Here is an 18,983-nt window from a genome sequence, read left to right as displayed (position 1 = left end):
TAGCAGAAAAATCAATATTTAATGTCAAGGGAATAGATTTTTATTGGAGGTAAACCAAGAAACAAAAAAAAAATTAAACAACAACTGACTAACAGTAGATTTATATCCTGACAAGATTGCGTGACAAAAACTACAATTACCACTTAAATTTTTTGTTTGTTGACTTCCTATGTGTTTATTGCCGTAACTTACTTGGGCTTTACTTTTTTTTTAAATTTGATTTATTATTGTCTTTTAAAAGAAATGAAAAGATAACAAGAGTTATTGTGTTGTTGTTGATGTTTTTACTTTCGAAAGAAAACACTCCCAAATGAATTCGAAAGTAATGACCAGATAATGATGAAATAATTATGTGCTTGGAAATGTATTCCAATTTTATTTTTTGTTGAAAGTGCTTCTTGGCACATTAAATCAGTTTTATTGAATTACTTATGTATGTTAAATTGATTAATTTACTTTGAACACAAAGAAGTAATGTTTGTATAGATTTTGTATGAAAAGTCCTTCAGTTTTTTTAAAGAGAAAAGCGGCTTTTTATGTCCCTGGAATGCATTAACCTAGAGTAGCTCTTCCTTCAATTTTATATTTCAAGTCGATGAATTTCATAGGTAGTAAAATGGCTTTTAAAGCTATTTCCTGAACCCTCATAAGGTTATAGGTTTAAAATTTATGGTGGGTGGGCTTTTTTATTTGTAAAAGGATAGTTGGATTTAATTTGTGGTATAAATTTTGTTAAATGTTTGGTATGCTTACCTATGCTTTCTATAAGTCCATTTAACCATCATTATTTCGTGTTTATCAAACATGTGTCCGAGACTTGTTACGGATGAACACAAAGTTGAAGAAAACTACTTTTTCCTATGATAAAAGGTCAGTGTATAATTTATACAGTTCTTCCTGCATTCTTAATCGGTAGTTCTATTACACCCTCAAAAAAAAACCCTTGACCTTATTTCCCAACAAATATGAATAACTGCATTGAATTTTCAATTTGACCTTTTATGTAAATGTTTGGGTTGACATTTTCATCAGTGCTTCCTCATTCTGATTTCCATATATGTACCATCAATTCTCCCCTACTATACCCCTAACCATCTTCTGCCTGCTTGCTTTTACACTTAAATACTTAATTCGTTATTGCTCTAAAATTATATTCCATTAACATAAATTATCCACACTCAAAAAGCTTGTTGTTGTTCGATTTAGTTTTTTTTTTTTTCTTTTTATTATTTCTTGACCTCTAAACGTGCCAAACCAAAAATCCAATTTCATCTTTTCTCGCCTCTCAAATTAAAGTCGGAAAGTAGATACTCGTGTGTGCATAAAATTACAAAGGAAAAAAAACAACATGTTAAAGAAAACTCGATTCCCTCATGACGACGATGACGTGAGAAAGAGAAATGGTTTTGTAATATTATTACCTATATCTGCAGTTGCCCAGCCCAGCTTCCCACGTCGTCTCATCTTCCATCTGTGTGTTTTTTTTTTTTTTGTTCTTGTATTTTGTTGGCATGATGGTAAGGGATGAGTATCATGTTTTAAGAAGCTGTATAGCCAGAGATCCGCATTAAACAAGGGAATTCCCTTCCTTTCTCTGTCGTTCGTATCGATCCACTCTTTTTTTTGGTTGTGTTGTGGGAGATGACTGCAGGGGCAGGCTCTAGCTGGCAAACGAAATGCTCTTTATTCAGCCACTGGAGAGAGAAAAAGTCATAAAAATAAATTGTTTTACAGTAAAATTTATATTTTCTCGTTATTTTTTTTTTTCGTTTTCATTTCACTATTCTGTGAGGCGCACTTGCTAGCAATGGCGGGTGACCCTAGTTGTGTTTCTCTTTTGTTAGCAATCTCATTCCACTTCAGTGTTGCCGGTAGCCTTTGTTTTGTTTGATTTTAGAAACAATAACATAATATTATAACAAAAACCAATAAAATAATATTATAAGCAAAAAAAAAAACAATAACATAATATTATAAGCAAAAATTAAAAAAAAAAAGGAAGCATTGCCGCTCACTGGGAATGTATACTGGCCATACCAAAGTAACGTAGAAGACATATTTACACTTGTTATCCAGTTTATCTGGTTGAAGAAGCAATCTGTTTTTGTTGAAACTTGGTAAGACGGTTTCGAAGAAGACCGTACGCGTCATCTCCGTTACCGTATTTTTCTGTGAATATTTTCGTTACATTTTATTATTTTTTTCGGTGTTCTCCAAATTCAAATTGGGCCACTTAATTGTGATCCCTAGGAGAACGGTTTTGGGAGATGTACTTCATTTCCCCTCAAATCTTTTCGAGTTGTGATGACTCTTGGTCAAATGTTCTCCCCGATGAGCCTCTCTTCTGCTTTTCGAGTGAGCGCTTTATACCGCTGCTTTTTCGAAGCATGTTTCTATTCCACTGCCTTTTAAGTCTTCGTATCAAATAGATTTTTTGGGTTCCTGATCCGTTCTCCTATGAAGTATGAATAGCTGAAAGAATTATCCATCCAAATATTGGACAGCATCCCGAACGCAACCTTTGCCCTTGCGATATTTACGACTGTTGAGGTCTTGTTCGGTTACGCCTTCGATAAAAACAATACTCCCAAAATAGCTAATGGCACTGAACGTATTAAAAACTTATGAACCTAAAGTACTTGAAGCGCATTTGATATTATAGTTGTCACAAAAAGGTTTGTGTATTAGATTAAAGTTGGTTCATGCATTTGCTTATCATGGGAATCGAAACTTGCAATGAAAACAAATTTTTGTAAAGTGAAAGTTTGGTTTTCATATAAATAAATAATTCTCTTATGCTGTTTTTAAGTACGAGGTAAAAGTAATCCGGATGTTAAATTATCTTTTTTCGCATCTATCTTCTACTGGAAAATTGCTTTTTCAAGTAATGTGAGCCAAATTTGCAGGATTAACTTGAGTTAACCCAGACTGAAAAACTGGCCCTTACAGAGCTTTTCTAGAGCTGACAATTGGTTTTTCTGTGAATTCAGTGAGAATATATTCAAAGGAATTTTAGTGACTGATTTCAGACATCCGATTTCGGATTTTGTTGTAGATTACATTCCAGTACTAGCTATAAAAAAGAGAATGGTAACAAATCGATATCCATACCCATGAAATGTAACTTAATGGCAACACTGTCTTATATTCATCCCATCCATATAAACACTGCAGTACTACACCAGCTACCACCAGACACCCCGACACAAACAATAGAGAAACCAATTCATAGCCACAAGTAGTAGGAACATAAACACTATGTGTAGTGTAGAGAGTAAAGTGTAGAGTATGCAGCAGGCAGCAGCAGCAACCAGCAATATAATGAGACTAGAGTCGCACACTGTTCAGCTCATACAGTGACTAGTGTAGTGAGTACAGGCACACGGAGACGGAACTAATATCTATCGACGACGACGAAATATATCCACTTCACTCCAACCATTTTTTTTTTTTTTGTATTTTGTCGTTCTCTTGTGTGTGTTCCTTGGTTGTCTGGTAGCTGTTTCAGTGTTCTGAGGCTCTGGCCAAAAACAATCATCACACTTCTTCTCAGTTTAGTGTGTAAAGTCGTCGTCGGCAGAGAACTAAATCGAGTCTCCTGACTTTTGCCAATGTGTCGTCGTAACGTAACGGACGTTGTCGGTGGTGTTTCACATTGGCTTCCAATCGAGGAAATTTTTCCACAATAATAATTTATAAATCTTTTTTTGCTTTAAGTTGCTTATCGAAGAAAAAACCGTGCTGCGTGTATTGATAACACAACAAAACCGCAAACAAAATTATATTCTAATCGTTTTGCCATATTTTGCGCAACTTTTAGTGTTTCTTTTTTTGATTTTGTGTTTCCTCTTTGTTGTTATATTTAGTGGCGTTAGTTTTGCCGCAGTCGTCGCGCATTCTATTTAAACAAAAAAAAAAAGAAAAGTTAAATAGGATTTAATCGCACAACGTTGTTGTCTTGATTTGATTTGTGACTTTGTCTCTAATTCACGAGGCCACCACCAACAACAGCAGCTAACGACCCAAAAGCCAGAACCAGCTGGTCTGGTTCTCGATTATAATTGTTGTGGTCGTTGATTACGATTAAACAAATTAAAAGTGATATTTACGTAATAAAATAATGTGTGTTTTTTTGTTAAACGATTCTATATATGAGAACTTTTGACTTAAAAAAAAAATAATTCTCCACTCGGATAGTGGCTGCAGCAACCTTTGTTTGTTTTTTCTTTTTTACTTTTGTTGTCTCGCAGTTCAGACTCGGGGGTAACTTTGTATTTTTGGGGTGTATGGTTGCTCTCCCAAGTGCCAAACATAAAACGGAATTTATATTCACTTCATTAAAATTGCATTGAGGCTAATAAAAAGCACATCGTAGCTGGTGGAATCACATACAACCTGGTTCGTGGTCCCATTTGGTAAATAAAAACCGCGGATAATATACGATATACGATAAAATATAGGAGTGGAGAGTGTCAATTTGAATAAAAGTACCTACAACAAGTGCAAAATAGGTAACAACAACCATTTACCTTCATTTATCTCTTCTGTGTGTTCCTCGCTCTCTCTTGTTCTCTCTCTGTGTTATAAGTGTCGAGTGTCGTCGATTGTCGACTGTTTGAGTTGAGTGTTGTTTGGAAATTACCTTTTTTATTCAAAAAAATACAACAAAAAAAAAAATAAAATAAATAAAACCGTCATTTGTAGTCGGTCGTCCTCGTCGTCGGCTGACGTTGTTGCCTTTTCGCCTTAAATTTATCATCTGTGTGTAGAATTATTTATTTAAACAACAACTAACAAAAAGTTACCATTCAGAGAGGGAGAGAGCAATCAAACAAAATAAATAAAAAAAATAACAAAATAACAATCAACCTCTCTGAGTAAAGAATTTTGAAAAAAAGAAGATTTTAAAATGCAAAAAGTGACTCCAAGCCTCCATACCGAATGATATCGCATCGCAATTCACATCACACAACAAAATCTATCCATCCATCGACTCTTCAATGTGCTGATGTCGTCGTTGTCTTGGTCGTCCGACGGTCGTTCGGTTTGGTGATTTGTTCAGTATTCTTGATTTCTTTTTGAAAAAAGCATTTAAATGTCATTTTGGATTTTTTTTTTTCTAAATTGACGTTTTGGAATTCTCTTGGTATGATTTTTTTTTGTTTTGTTATTTTTTTTATTTTGTTGTGTGTTTGTAGGTACAGTATGAAGACCGGATGAGGGGTGCAAATAAATAAAGTATAGGTAGAAAATCATTGATAAATTATAATTCAATTATTGATGCATTGTTTATTTGTTTAAACGTATGTACCTGTTCCATAAGGCAGGTAGGTTCGTTTTTAATAAATTGAGTGGCGCTTGTCAGTTATTATTACCTAGTTGACAAGTTGTATACACGTTTCGGTGAACATAAAAACATTTCACATCTTGTTTTGTTTTATTTGACCTTCACCTTTTTCAAAAATATTTTTCAGTTTATTTTGAGTATCCATTTCACTCGATATTTTAAATTTTAAATTCTTAGAATTCAATTAAAATTAAATTACCCGCATTCGATATTCTTCAATGTGCTTACATACACACAAATTATTGTTATTATAATATTATGACTCAAAAATTCCATTCAAAAACAACAACAATAAAATACCACAAATACTTGAATGGGAAATACTCGTCGTCGTTGCTGCTGTTTAATGACAAATGTTTTTCTTATGACGAATGATAATGCCGGCTTCCGAGTTTTATTTTTAAATATTTTTTTTTTAAGTTTAATGAAGTTGTCTATTCAACAATATTGACTGTTGTAGTTTATTCTTTCTTTTTTTAATTAAATAACATTATCTTGATTACCAACTTGCTGGGAAGGGGTTGAGTGTGTATTTTTTGTGTGTTAATTTGGAGAGTAATTTTAAAATTCCATTTTTTCTCTTTCTCTTTTAATTATAGTCAATTAATAATTCTGGTGCTGAAAGGGCGGAAATACCATTAACATTTTTTTTTGTTTGAAGTCGTTAATTTTTTTGTTTTAATAAATATTTCCAAAGGGTCAATACAGTCAGCGACAAAATTTTAATTACGCTTAGTGTGTTATGTCGATACATCGACAATAATTACATCGACTCTGACGAATTTTAATTTCAAAGCCTTGATTTTGCTTGATGAATTGATCAATATAATGTGGAATATGAAGATTGTTAATTTAAAACTATTTAGCTTTTTTGACACAATGATTTGTGAAAAAACACGCCTCAAGGCGGAGTTCTATATATCCCCTTCTTTGCTGGGAGTCAACGATCTGCTTATTTTACTGAAGAAAGATGGTTATAAAGAGAATGCTTATGCAATTGCAATGCCGTCGCATGAAAGCACCTCAATATTTTAAAGGATACCTTACAGAATGTTCTAAATTTGCTCTCATCTAGAGAGCTGATGGATGTACCTAGTTACTTATAAAAAAACAAACAAAATCCCACAAATTTTCCCATCCTCATTTAAGGGTTTTCCATTGGCTTTTCTCAGTATAATTAGATATAAACAAAACTAAACTGGCAACCCCATTTACAATTAAGACTCGCCATCTTTCCCCTTAAACTAAGTTTAAGTAAAAAAAAAACGAAATGGTTCAGGAAAATTCTACATATTCATGTTGTACCTGTCACAATGGGCCATTTTCTGGCCCAAGTGCCTTAAAGGCCTAAAACCTTATAGTCAAATTTAGTTTCTTGGTAAATTACAGTACGAATTTACTTGCCATATTCGATTTTGGCAGACAATATAAAATAAAAAGGTTAATTTACCACCATTTGTTGCTGAACTGTTGAATGCATGAATGCATTTTTCGTATTGATTTTAATTTAATAATTAGAATTTGTTTCATATTGCGACGAACACAATTGGACACCAGAAATTACAATCGTTTAATCATTTTCAGTGAATTGCTTTGTTTACTATCCTAAAATAGTATTTTTGGATGTTAACAAAGTTTGTTTGATGCCGGCATGAAAAATGCTAACTCTAAATGTGGGAAATTTTTTTTTTGCATTTAAAATCCTTTTATATCTTTCATTTACAACAATGAATTAATGATACTTTTCTCTGACAATATTAATAAGAAAATCCTGAAAACATACTGATTTTCATTTCAGTGAAAAAGTAAAAGACAAATTAGTTAAGGTAAATTTGTCATTTTAGATGAAATAGTATCAAAATAAATAAATTACACAAATAAAAATAAACATGATAAATAGAGTTGAAAATGATTCATGATTTCAAAGTGGATGTACGAAAACTTGAAATTTTACTTTTTCCAACCAACAACCACTCCTATTTCGCATCTAAATGGTTGTTTTACAAATCGTTATAGATTTGTTAGACCTGTCAGTCTCATCTGTTTACGTTTTCAATTTGAATTGTGTTGATGGTAGATTTTTAACATGCTATACTTTCGTGCAAGTAAAAATCATTGTAAGCTGTCACTTTCACATGAAAGTTTAACAACAACAGAAAAAAATGTGAATTATATCTTGAGTGTAAATTTTCTTTTGACACTGACTGTGAACAGAGTAAAAGTCAATTGGATTGTATTTACATTTGTAGTACGAGTAAGAACCAAAGTCTGTTTCAAAGTGCATAATGGCAGTTAAATAGAATTACATACAAACTCACAGAACGTGTAGAACATTTTCGATGTCAATTACACCGAATCGTTGTTTTTGTAGGTGTGTCTGCTATTTTTCAAGTCTCTTTTTTGGTATTTTGATTATTTGGTAGTAGACTTAAGATATACATGAAGATATTTTTTTTTTGTATGAACAATATTGAAATAATGCGTATCTTCTATCCTCTATGCAGACAATTCTAATATCCTCATTACATAGTCAAGTAAGGTTCCATTTTATTTTTCGTGATAGGCATACGTAATTTTCAAATGCGCGATGGTTTGCATATTTTTCTTTGGAAATTCTTTTCTAAATGTATAGATATATTTGTATGTATATTTGTTTGTGTTCAAGAGGTAAGGGAATAAAATGACATGGATTGTTGTTATCTTATTATGCCTTAAATGACAAACTTAAGGAATCTCAATGGGAAAAGAAGTAGGTAGTTTTATTCATTGAGAACGATATTTCTTGATATTTGAGTTAAGCTATATTAAGAAATACACAAAATAAAAGAACCAAATGATGATGTATTTAATGTTCATAATACAAAATTATTACAAACAGGGTGTCTTACAAAAAAAAAGGGAAATATATTTTGAAATTCAGTTTTTGAGTAGTTTTTCAAGTCATTTGAAGTTCAAAATTGTTTATGTAGGTACAGAATTTCAAAATACAAGATATTGATGTATGAACTCGAATTATGGAAGATTGAGAAAATTAATGACAGAAACAAAACAAAAACAAACCTGCGTTTAGAAGCTATTACGAAACTAAGTAATATCCACGATTTAAATTAATTGCGAGGCATTCATTTAGTTTATTTCTGAATACAAAAATAAAAACCATGTAAGAACTTACATTGTTATTTTACATGAAATACCCTGTATAAGGAACCTCATTAATCAAAGGTTGTTACAGGTCAATGATAAGCTGTGCTACATAACAATTCATAATTATGTGACCTATTTTCATGTTATTTGCTGACACAGCTGACTATGGTTTATTTTTTTTTTTTTTATTATTTTACTCGTGAGGGTGATGTATGTCGTTTTTTTTTGTGCTAAGGAAAAAAAAACATGACAAGTCAATAAAGGTAGAAATTTATTTATGTATTTGACAAATTACTATTAACAATATCAATGTAAGAACCTTGTTGGTAACTGTTACGTTTGTAGGTAATTTAAAGGCATATGAGATGAAGGCTGGTTTTGGAAGACCAGTTTAAACCTGAGTTCGAAATCATGTATCATTTTGGAACCATTTGACAAGGCTAAAAAGAGATCTTAGTGGACACTTTCATTGACGTTATTTTCTTCTTAATCTTGGACTGAACTACAAAATAAATTCCAGTTTTTTGTTTGAGATAATCAAACATATGTTATAAGAACCATTTCACAATAGTAATGTGGTAAACTGATAACATGAGTTTGAATATAGCATTGTTTGATTTATGAACCATACTTGACTATGTAAGTCAAGAACAAATATTTGGCCTTGTGAAACAGTTTTAATCATGCATATAAGACAAAGTTTTAAACATATAAAATTTAAACATCAAACATAATTTCGATTGGATTGTGGATTTCAGGCTTACATTTTGTACGTTAATTTGCTTCTGTCGAACCATCAAGTTTGCTGTCAGTCCTGCCTCTCTCTCAACACAAATTGTAAGAATTTCTTAACATCAAATTAGCACGCCTTATTGTCATCATCATCAGTTCTTTAAAACTGATATTTCTAAGATACAAAGTAGTTTTGCCTTTTGGAAGTCAACCTAAATGTGTATGATCTCAAAAAAATGCTCTTAACTTACAAACCAAAGAAAATAGAAAATCCTTTACGCATTCTTCTCGACACAACTGAAAATAATACTCCCCTACTCTTTTGGCTATATTGTGAAAATGAATATGTCGAAAACGAACAGGCAATAATAATAATTATTCAAGACATTCAACACTTTGCTATTTTTGTTCAGTTGTGCTTCGCTGAGCACGCATTCACCTTTCAATTTACTCATTATTATGACCCCTCATTTTAATGTTGTTGTTGTTGTTGCACAAAGTATGACACATCGCATCGCTTTTCGCTTGCAAAAATACTTCTTCAATATTATATGCCTTGCATTTAAAGTTCACCGCACTTTAAAGGTGCATACTACAAAGTTGTAGTAGGTTTGCAGTTGTACAACAATTTTTATTTTTGTTGTTGAAATGCCAACGCTTTCCCTTTTTTTGTTTTTGTTGTTGTTGTTGTTGAAGTCGTTGATGGTGATTGCACTTAACTTTTAAAACCCCCCTAGCACACTACAGCTGTTCATGTTTTGCTACTTCAAGTATATAGAATTTCACAATCGCTATATTATCGTTTTTTTTTTTTTTTTAATTTTTTTTGTGGTGATGCGTCCTACTTCTTAAGGAAGAGAATGCCATCGTGTGACACGGAAAAAATTAGTCTTTTACACAAATTCTTATGTGAAAAATTCCAGGTTAAGCCTGATGTGCCTGTGTAAAAACGGACTCAGGAGGCTATTAAATACATTTTGAATTGGGTATTATCACTTCTCGTCTTACAAAGGCTGTCAAGGGTGGACTTGGGTGGAGTAGGTGCCTGGCCAACTTAAACACAAATAAAAATGTGTCACTAAATGTGTTCACACTAAGTTTAAACTTACAATTGGATCAATGGCTGCAATCAAACAAACAATTTAAATGTAGTTTGCAAACTAGGTATTTTAAACAAGTTTGCAAACGATTTAAAACTAGTTTTAAAACTAATAAAAATATGTTTAGAAGTTTTATTTGCAATTTTGCTGACAACTTGAAATTAATATACAGAAAATTTGCAACTAGTTTGCAGGTAACTTGAATATAGTTTGCAGGCAACTTTAAACTAGTTTGTAGACAACTTGATAGCAGTTTTTAGACGACTTGAAACTATTTTGCAGACAACTAAAAACTAGTTTGATTGAAATACATTTTAAAATAGATTGCATGAGACATGACATTTTAAACAAAGCAACCAACTAACTTATAATCCTGAATGTTTGGGCCCTCGAGATGTAGAATGCCTGGCATCAAGTCATATTGTCACTCCACCACTTGTTAAGTATAATAACAGTTATAATGAAAAAACTTGCAATTAAACATTCCCCCTTAAAGAGTAGACGAGACGGATAATGGAGCAGATTAAAATGTAACCTCTTTATCGTGCTGCAAGTGTTATCTGTTGAATTAAGTTCCAGCCATCAAACAAAACAAAAGTACAATGTCTAGGAATTATTGTATTAACATCGCATCATGGTCGTCGTCAAAACGTCAACCCTTCTCGTTTTCATTTTCGTCGCAACTAGCTCCATCTTCTCACCCTCTGATTGCATGTTTCTCTTACAACACAAAACTTTGGAGTCATAATAATAATTATTCACAGTTTTTGTGCAAAAAGTTAATTGCGTTTTTGGAATTATATTTGTTGTTTGGTAAAATTCACGCTTTTGAAGCAAAGAACCCTATATGGAACGTTCGAAGGCTGGCGATGTGCAACTAGAGAAGCTCGCTCGCTACATGCAAGCGACAGCCAGCGCCCCTACGACCAGGCGACGTCGATTAATTAATCTTTTTTTCCGTTCAGTAAATAATTTTTGTCTGGAATGCTTTTAAAATGTCAAGGGACAAAAATAAAAGGGTGGCGAAGGAGTTGCCATAATTATGCGCACATATACGGGAAAGCAATACTTATAATCCTCTTTAAAAGGAAAGTTTTTTATTTATTTGTTCCGTTGTTAAAGGAGTTTGAAAAGTTTCATATTTGCTATTTTTGTTTGTGTGAATTTTGTGGACAAAGGCATTTGGAAAGGAATGACAAAGTTCAAGAGTATTTTTTAACTTTTTTGTTTTTATGGAATTTGTGAAATTTTGGAAATGTGTTTAAATTCAGAAAACTGTTTGTAAAGTTTAGACTTTAATTTTTGTTTTTGAAAAAGAAATGCATACAATTTCCATCTTTATGGATCTTTATGGAAATTATGGATAAAGTTAAGATATAATTGGAATTTATAAATAGTGTTCAGCTTTTTGTTGAATAACTTTGCTGAATGCATACAAATTATTTCAATTTGCTAAATGTTTAAAACAAATGGGACCGAATACATGCAATGCGAGTTTACAATAATAAAAAAGAAAAAGTAAATAAGCTTCTTAGTCTGGGTTGAATTTTGAGGTGAAACTCTGTAGACCATGGATGATGTTTCGTGCAAATCTTCTTGATGTGATATGCAAGCTAGAATATTTTTAATGCTTGTAATATATGCTAGAGAACAAACTTCGTTGAAAATAAAGGCGTTCAAAGTTTTTTTTTTTATATTTATCTAAGAATAAGTTGAGTTATTTAAAAAAATCGGGCTTCAGGTTCAAAACATGGATTTGACTTTGTTTTTGGTTCCATGAAATAGACGAAGAATAAATAGTTTTATTGTTCAAAATAATTTTTTGCATTATTTTTGGGACCAAAACAATATACTTAAATCCCTCTAAAACACGCTTAAACAACAAAAACCTATTAAAAGATCTTTGATTATTTTTTGAAAATTTCTTCCGGTAAAATTCTTTGGCAAATTCAAAGCCCTAAGCAAAATAATTTTTATCAGGTACACGCATTTGCGTGCCTTCAGTTTATGCCAACGAATTATTAAACAAAGATCTATTTTTAAATCTCTATGCGAGTACGTACCGACATCATAGATAAAAATTGAGAAAAAATATAAAAGTATTCCTACCAAACTATATATACAAACACACTCACAATAAACATACCTACATTAACTCTTAATGTGCTTTTTCCTAGACACCCCTTAGTCAATTTATGTATGTAGGTTGTATTTCGTACATATAATTCCCAGGGCTACAAAATAGTATATTCAATTTTTGTTTGTCTTGTCTTTTGTGTGTTAAGTTATTTGAATCACACTTCAGACAAAATTTAGCCCGCATTCCTTTGGTGCTGTTTGTTATTATCTTTTTAAGCACAGATAGGATAGAATACGGATACAAAAAAAAAAAAATAATATATCCCTGAGCATATTTAGCATTTAGGTTGAATAAAATTGACTTCTATTCCCCTTAAGTTGTTTTATTTATTCAGATTATTTTATTCCTGTGCCTATTGAATAGATAAGATTTTATCTGAAAGATATAAACGAAACATATCTGAACGCGACAACCTAAACACGGAAGTGCGCATACAACCGATCGTTTAAGTTTTTATCTAAATCCGAAAAGTGGTTCCTATAAATACACAACGAGACATAACATAAAATGTGTAAATTTGTGAGGTCAATGGAGTTGTAAATTCCTTGAGTACACTTTTTTTTTTTATTTTTGAATATCTATTTTAAAAAATCTCATCCAACAGTCTTCCTTACGACTAGCTCCCCCAATTTCTATACCAACAGTAGCTATACGCGCTAGTCCATATAAGTGGAGGGCTATAGGTATCTTTAGATAAAGTAGTGCAATGTACACAACGAGACCACTTTATAAATTGATGCAGTAAATTAGAATATTTTACAATAACAATTCTCTCCCCCTTTTTTCCCAAGAAGATTCCATTAGACTGTCAGCAAGAACAGTGAAACCTCTCTAAATGTTTCAATCAGAATGGAAATTATTTTTTTCATTCGAAAATAGAAAAAGTTACATAGGGTCAGAAGTGGGATGCCTTCATGATGCAGTTTTTTGGAAATCGTTTTTAATTTCTTCTTTTCTTTTAATGACGCTAAACTGTTATAAATTGCCATTAGCTAGATATTTGACGAAGGGCCTCGACTTAGAGACCCTTGACTGTAATATTTGTTCATAATTTTTGTCTCACTCATTCACTCGAACCCATTTACGTATGAATTATAAAATATATTTCATTGATGACACATGTTTAAATACAAAAACAACAACAACAACAACAAAAAACGGCGTGCTCCCTTCTATAGATAGATAGAGATACACGAGAAAATATGGAAGAAAAGATACTCTTGTCGGATAAAATTTGTAACACTTGCACGAGCGTTATGCTTGAAATTTATGCGATCATGTTGAACGGGACCTGATTCTTTTCTGGTCTCCGTCTCTGGGCTGTAAAAGAAAAGATGTTTTGGTCGTTCGAATGCTGTCAACTATGAGCTTGGCAAAAAAAAAAAAAAAAACGATGACAAATCTTTTGAGATTCTTAATTGGCTGACAGAAGAAAAAAAATGAATAAAAAGGGAATATGGGAAATTGTTGATGGGTGATTTCTTTTTTGATCTCTGAACTGCATAATTTGCTTATTATAAATGTTGTATTTTTTGTTTTTGTTGTTTTAATTCAATTTCGATACAAACTAAAATTGACAACGCAAGATGGATGTGTAATTTATTGGAAAAAAAAGTATTTTTTTTTTTAGTAAAATGAAATATTTAATGTGTTGGAGCGAAAAGAAGTTAAAGTGTTATACCAACAATGCACTTTTTCAAATAATTAGTGAATAAAATTGGATGATATAAAAGCTCGCGACCAAAACTTTCTTCAGAGAAAGCAGCTGGCTATAACATTTACACAAAAATTAAACTATATTTTATATGCAACATTAATAAATTAATGAATTCCAACAAACTGTAGTTTGCATTACAGAAAGTCACTACCAAATTAATTTCATTCAATTTATTGTATTTATCTATTTAAAGTTGTTCCGGTTTTATAAAAATAATACCTTCAACTAAATCGAAAGTACCTAGTTCCCATGAACTTAGTTTTTGGCAAATCGAGTCGATACACAAAATAAGTGTGACAGTCACAAAAAAAAAAACCTAATTAGTATGTATACAACAAAACAAAAATTGGCAACCATGCCAAACAAACCATTACGCAAGTATCTCATTGTGTTCACATGAACTGTATTGATGAGAGTATCTCTGTTTTTTTTTTTCTTTAATTCAAAATTAACTTCATTGCTTTAGATGCATAAAAAACAAAACAAAAAGAAAGAAAAAGATTGTCCAAGCGATTTTCCATATTTGTCCCATGACTCACTTGTTCATACGATCAACGCACGATGCAAGTTATTTTTATATATATTTTTTTTTTATAATTCCGCCAAGCAACAATCTTCTTGAAATGGTTTACGACGATTTACGATACTTTATCTATACAATCATCAATAAAATATAAACAAAGCAAAAACAGAAGCAAAAAAAAAAAATATAAAAACAAATTAAATTAGTTGGCGCGCAAGCAAACAGCAGTACAAATTGTTGGCAGGTCATTTGTTTGCAACTATGGCGCGTACCATTCACACCGCACACATGTTTCACACTCATAATTGACTTTTGGCTGAAACCTCTTGAAATACCAAAACTATTTAAATGGAATTCTTTATGTTTGTATCGCAGACGGACTAAATTATAGTAAGGCCCTTGGGGACTATAAACTGTTCAGGAATTTTCAACATTTTGTTACTTAATTTTTGGCAATTTTAATGTCAAAAATTAAATACAAGAAATAAAATGTCAACAGCTGAAATCTGCTCCATAATGTATTACAATGTTTGCAAGAGAAGAATTAAAATCCCATAAGAAAATAGAAATCAATTCCAAAACTTTTAACCATTTCGTCATTTTAATTTCAATGAAATTACGTTTTATAATAGAACATGTTATTGAAAAAAGTGATCAAACAGAACCAAACAATCAAATAATAGGTATTTCGCTCGTTATATTCATTCCTTGTGTTTACACCCCAATTTTAAATGATTTGTTTTGACAGATTTCAAAGCAACAAAATGCTGTGCAAAATTGCGATTAGCTCGATTTTTGATCTGTTCGTTCATTAAAAAAAATTGTATAGTGTTCGAAAAAAAAAAATACTAAATTTCGAAATAGATTTTAGAACAAAATTGAACAACTACGTTTAACAAACTCTTTAAATCCAACACTGATAGTAGTTTGATTAGATAATAATTGCCTTAACATTGAGTCAAGTCTGAGGGTGTTTTCTGATTTCTAAAATAAATCAATTATAATTTCATCGATTTGGTATTATGTTTGGGTTACCATGTGTCAAGTGAATGTCATCGTAAATCTTTTAGTAAAAGTAACATTTTTCTGTATTTAATTTCAAAGAAATTTCTTAACATAAATAAACACCAAAATTTCTTTCTTTCTTTATTTTTGAGTTAGAATGTTTATTTATTCTAAAAATAAAACACAAAGTCGGATTTGTTTAAATCAATTATCATCCATATTATTTAATGAAATTGTTTACATTTCAATTGACTTGGTTTTTGTTGTGTGATGTTCATTACAAGTCGATACGATAACTATAAATTTTTACAATATAATATTTTTTTATTGTTGATATAATCCTCATTGCGCGTCATTAGTGTCATTTATGACAAGTTCTCTCGAATTAATATAATAGACAGTAAATTTTTATATTATTCAAACAAAACTTCTGGCGAAATAAAAAAAATTGCCACGTGTTGTCTGTTATATTAGAATCTAATAGGATTTGTAATTGTTGCTACTTGACAAGAACATTTTTGCGGTTTAGAATTTTGATAGAAATATACAATACACATTAGGTAAATCCACTATACAGATGGCTCGTATATTGACAGAGTAATTACCTAACGAGTCGTATAATTAGTTTTAAATAATTCTTTCTTTTAATAATATTCTCAACACGTTTTGACGATTTTGTTAAATAAATATGTCATACAAACTAATCATCTAAAAATTTAAGGAATTTCAAATATGTTATAAGGTGCCTATTTGTTTCGTTTAGTAAGTCTTTGATGACGTTAGTAACAGGATCTAAGAATTAAATTTAATATTTTTAATTTCACTATTAATTGCTGAATTCGTTGGAAATTTTTAAATGCAATTTTAAATTATATACATTGCAAAGATCATTTATTTACATTTTTACCTAGTTAGAACTGTCAAAAGGGCAAAAAAAAACAAAGACTGTTCATACTATAAGTACCAGTCTAAGTTTTTTTTAACAATAAAATTACATTTTCCATTTGGTCTATAAAACTGTGACATACATTCATAAATAATGTAGCTACAATTTTATCGGCATTTTAACCCCAGCAGCGTATCAACTAGTTTTTTCCTATATGCCCCGATGACACTATGTCAACTCTTTATATTTTTTATGAAACTCTGCCTACATAATTTGATTGACTTACATGTTATGCTTGTCTACATCAAATGAGGTAAAGATGAAAGAAGAAAAAAATAAAAAAAAATCATGTTTTTGGGGCCATCAATCAAGACACGACGACGACGCACAGTGTGCAATTTTGCCAATCTAGCGGTACTTAATTCTAATTCCAAGTAAACTTAATTTTTTTGATGCAAACCAGCTTAATTTGGTTAAGTATTATATTTCTACAAGGGTTTTATTGATTTTCAAAATTATTTATCTAACTATATGTCCAATATGTGGTATACGAGTACAAAATGTACCACAATGGGTGGGGAAGAGCCGACATCGAGCAAACGATTTTGGGAGTTGGTTCTTAAACTGTCTCTATTTCGAAAACGAAGCAAAATATCGAAAAATTTTATTTAATATTTTTGTCTTATTTTGCCAACAAGAATCTAAAAAAATCATTTTCAATTTGTAAAAATGGGATGTACGATTTTTCAAAAGATCAAAAAATTGGTTTTTGGCCTATGTACCTGAACAAAAAAAAAAAATTTAATGGTTTCGCACTCCTGACGCAAGAAAAGTCAACGAATTCTAACACAGAATACATCAACGGAGATTTTAAGCCCAAAAACAGGACGGATACACGAGGATACATTTTTAAAACGCTTCACAAAGTTAAAGAACACAAAAAAAACAACACTCTTTAGGTCTTCGCACAAATAATTTTTTATTTTTTTATTTTTTAGTGCACACAAAAATTAACTTACCTTAAATATTTCTTAAATGTTACTTAAAATAAAAAAAATAAATTTAATTTACACAACTTTTATTTTACTTCACCAAGCTCTTATCAAAGTGACACAAGAAAAGCAATGAGCTTTAAATTTTTTTTCTCTTAAACCAAGCTGATGTTTGTGATTCTGTGGAACGGTAAATACAGTTGTTTTCTTGTTGTTTTTTTTGCCATTCTATTGTCTGAGGTTTTACCTTTCCATTGATACCAATTTTGTTGGATTTGGGAGACATATATTTTTCATTAAAGTACAGCTAGATTGCGAAAATTGCACACTGTGCGACGATGCACATAAAAAGAAAAATGTCTTTAGCTTCAATAAGTAGTAAGCTACTGGTAGAAAGAAAAAACTACAAAAATATAAAACGCTGTGTCTGCAATCACCACAAAACATCTTAAAAAAAAACAACATGAAAAATATAAAATCACACCCTAGAGAGTACTTAACACACACGACCAATCTATTTCAAGAAGAGCACTCAGCATAGAAAAATATATATTTTTTTTCTGGAAAAAGTAAAGGATTAGGAACTAGAGACCGCCACCGAAGACGTTGTCTGACTACGACGACAATAACAACGACAAGACACTCCTGCGTGAGTTGGTTTCAAATAATGAATGACTTGATGCATCAAGAACCAAATGACCCCATACGTCAAAATCAAAAGAAGATGTTATAAGAAGAAAAAAAAAATATAATTTGGAATTGGTAAAAGAACAACAAGGTGTGTGTGTGGGTTGTTTATGCATTTCGATCAGCTATTAAATCTTATGTTATACAAGAGTCTTGAAAAATTGAAGTGCATTTTAATGATTTCGAAGAATAGTTTTTTGATTTGATTTTTTTAAGGGAGCGAAAGGATGTCTGAGTGTAATAGAAATCCAATTAATCAAATTAGGCGTAATTTTCTTTTGTTAGGGAAAAGTCGCTTCTAGTTTTGAATTTCATCAAAAATGAATCAATCAAAAAAACAATAATATTGTAATTAACTGAAATAGAAATCCAAAGTAGCATTTACTTGTATTTTTTGTCTTTAGGAAAAATATTTAAGTTGAAGGATTCTTTTGACAACACCACAAATGTGTTATTTTTAATGGCTTTCACGAAAAATTATCTAGAGGTTTTTAAAAACTCTTTCGTAACCAGTTCTTGATCTGTCCATAATAGTTGTTATAAAAAATTAAAAATACATCAGGACAGGCCTTTGATTTATCATTTAAATTCGTCCCGACTCTGTTTTGAGCGTTTTAATCTGTATCTCAAATGTTTAACCTTTTTTCCTGACATTTTTTTGAAATTATTTTTATACTTAAAAATATATATTTTCTTCGAACGTTTGAGTG

At 31.1% G+C, this 18,983-nt stretch overlaps 1 protein-coding gene across 3 annotated transcripts in view; it reads left to right on the top strand.

Moving 5' to 3' along the window:
* The window catches only part of LOC129920043 (cytohesin-2), a 49,032-nt gene that overhangs the window by 7,164 nt on the left and 22,885 nt on the right, over positions 1-18,983 (top strand). Inside the window, exon 1 of one of the 3 annotated variants that reach the window (XM_056001197.1) lies at positions 2,363-5,146. The exons of the other annotated variants lie outside the window; for them this stretch is intronic. The gene's annotated coding sequence lies outside the window, so the exon portion shown is untranslated. Of the gene's footprint in view, positions 1-2,362; positions 5,147-18,983 lie in introns of those variants that run through there. 3 annotated transcript variants of the gene reach the window in all.

This window comes from Episyrphus balteatus, chromosome 4, assembly GCF_945859705.1.
Source record: "Episyrphus balteatus chromosome 4, idEpiBalt1.1, whole genome shotgun sequence".
In the NCBI taxonomy this organism is placed as follows: Eukaryota; Metazoa; Arthropoda; class Insecta; order Diptera; family Syrphidae; genus Episyrphus; species Episyrphus balteatus.
Note: the sequence above shows the minus strand (reverse complement) of the source record. Positions and strands in the feature narration are given on the sequence as shown.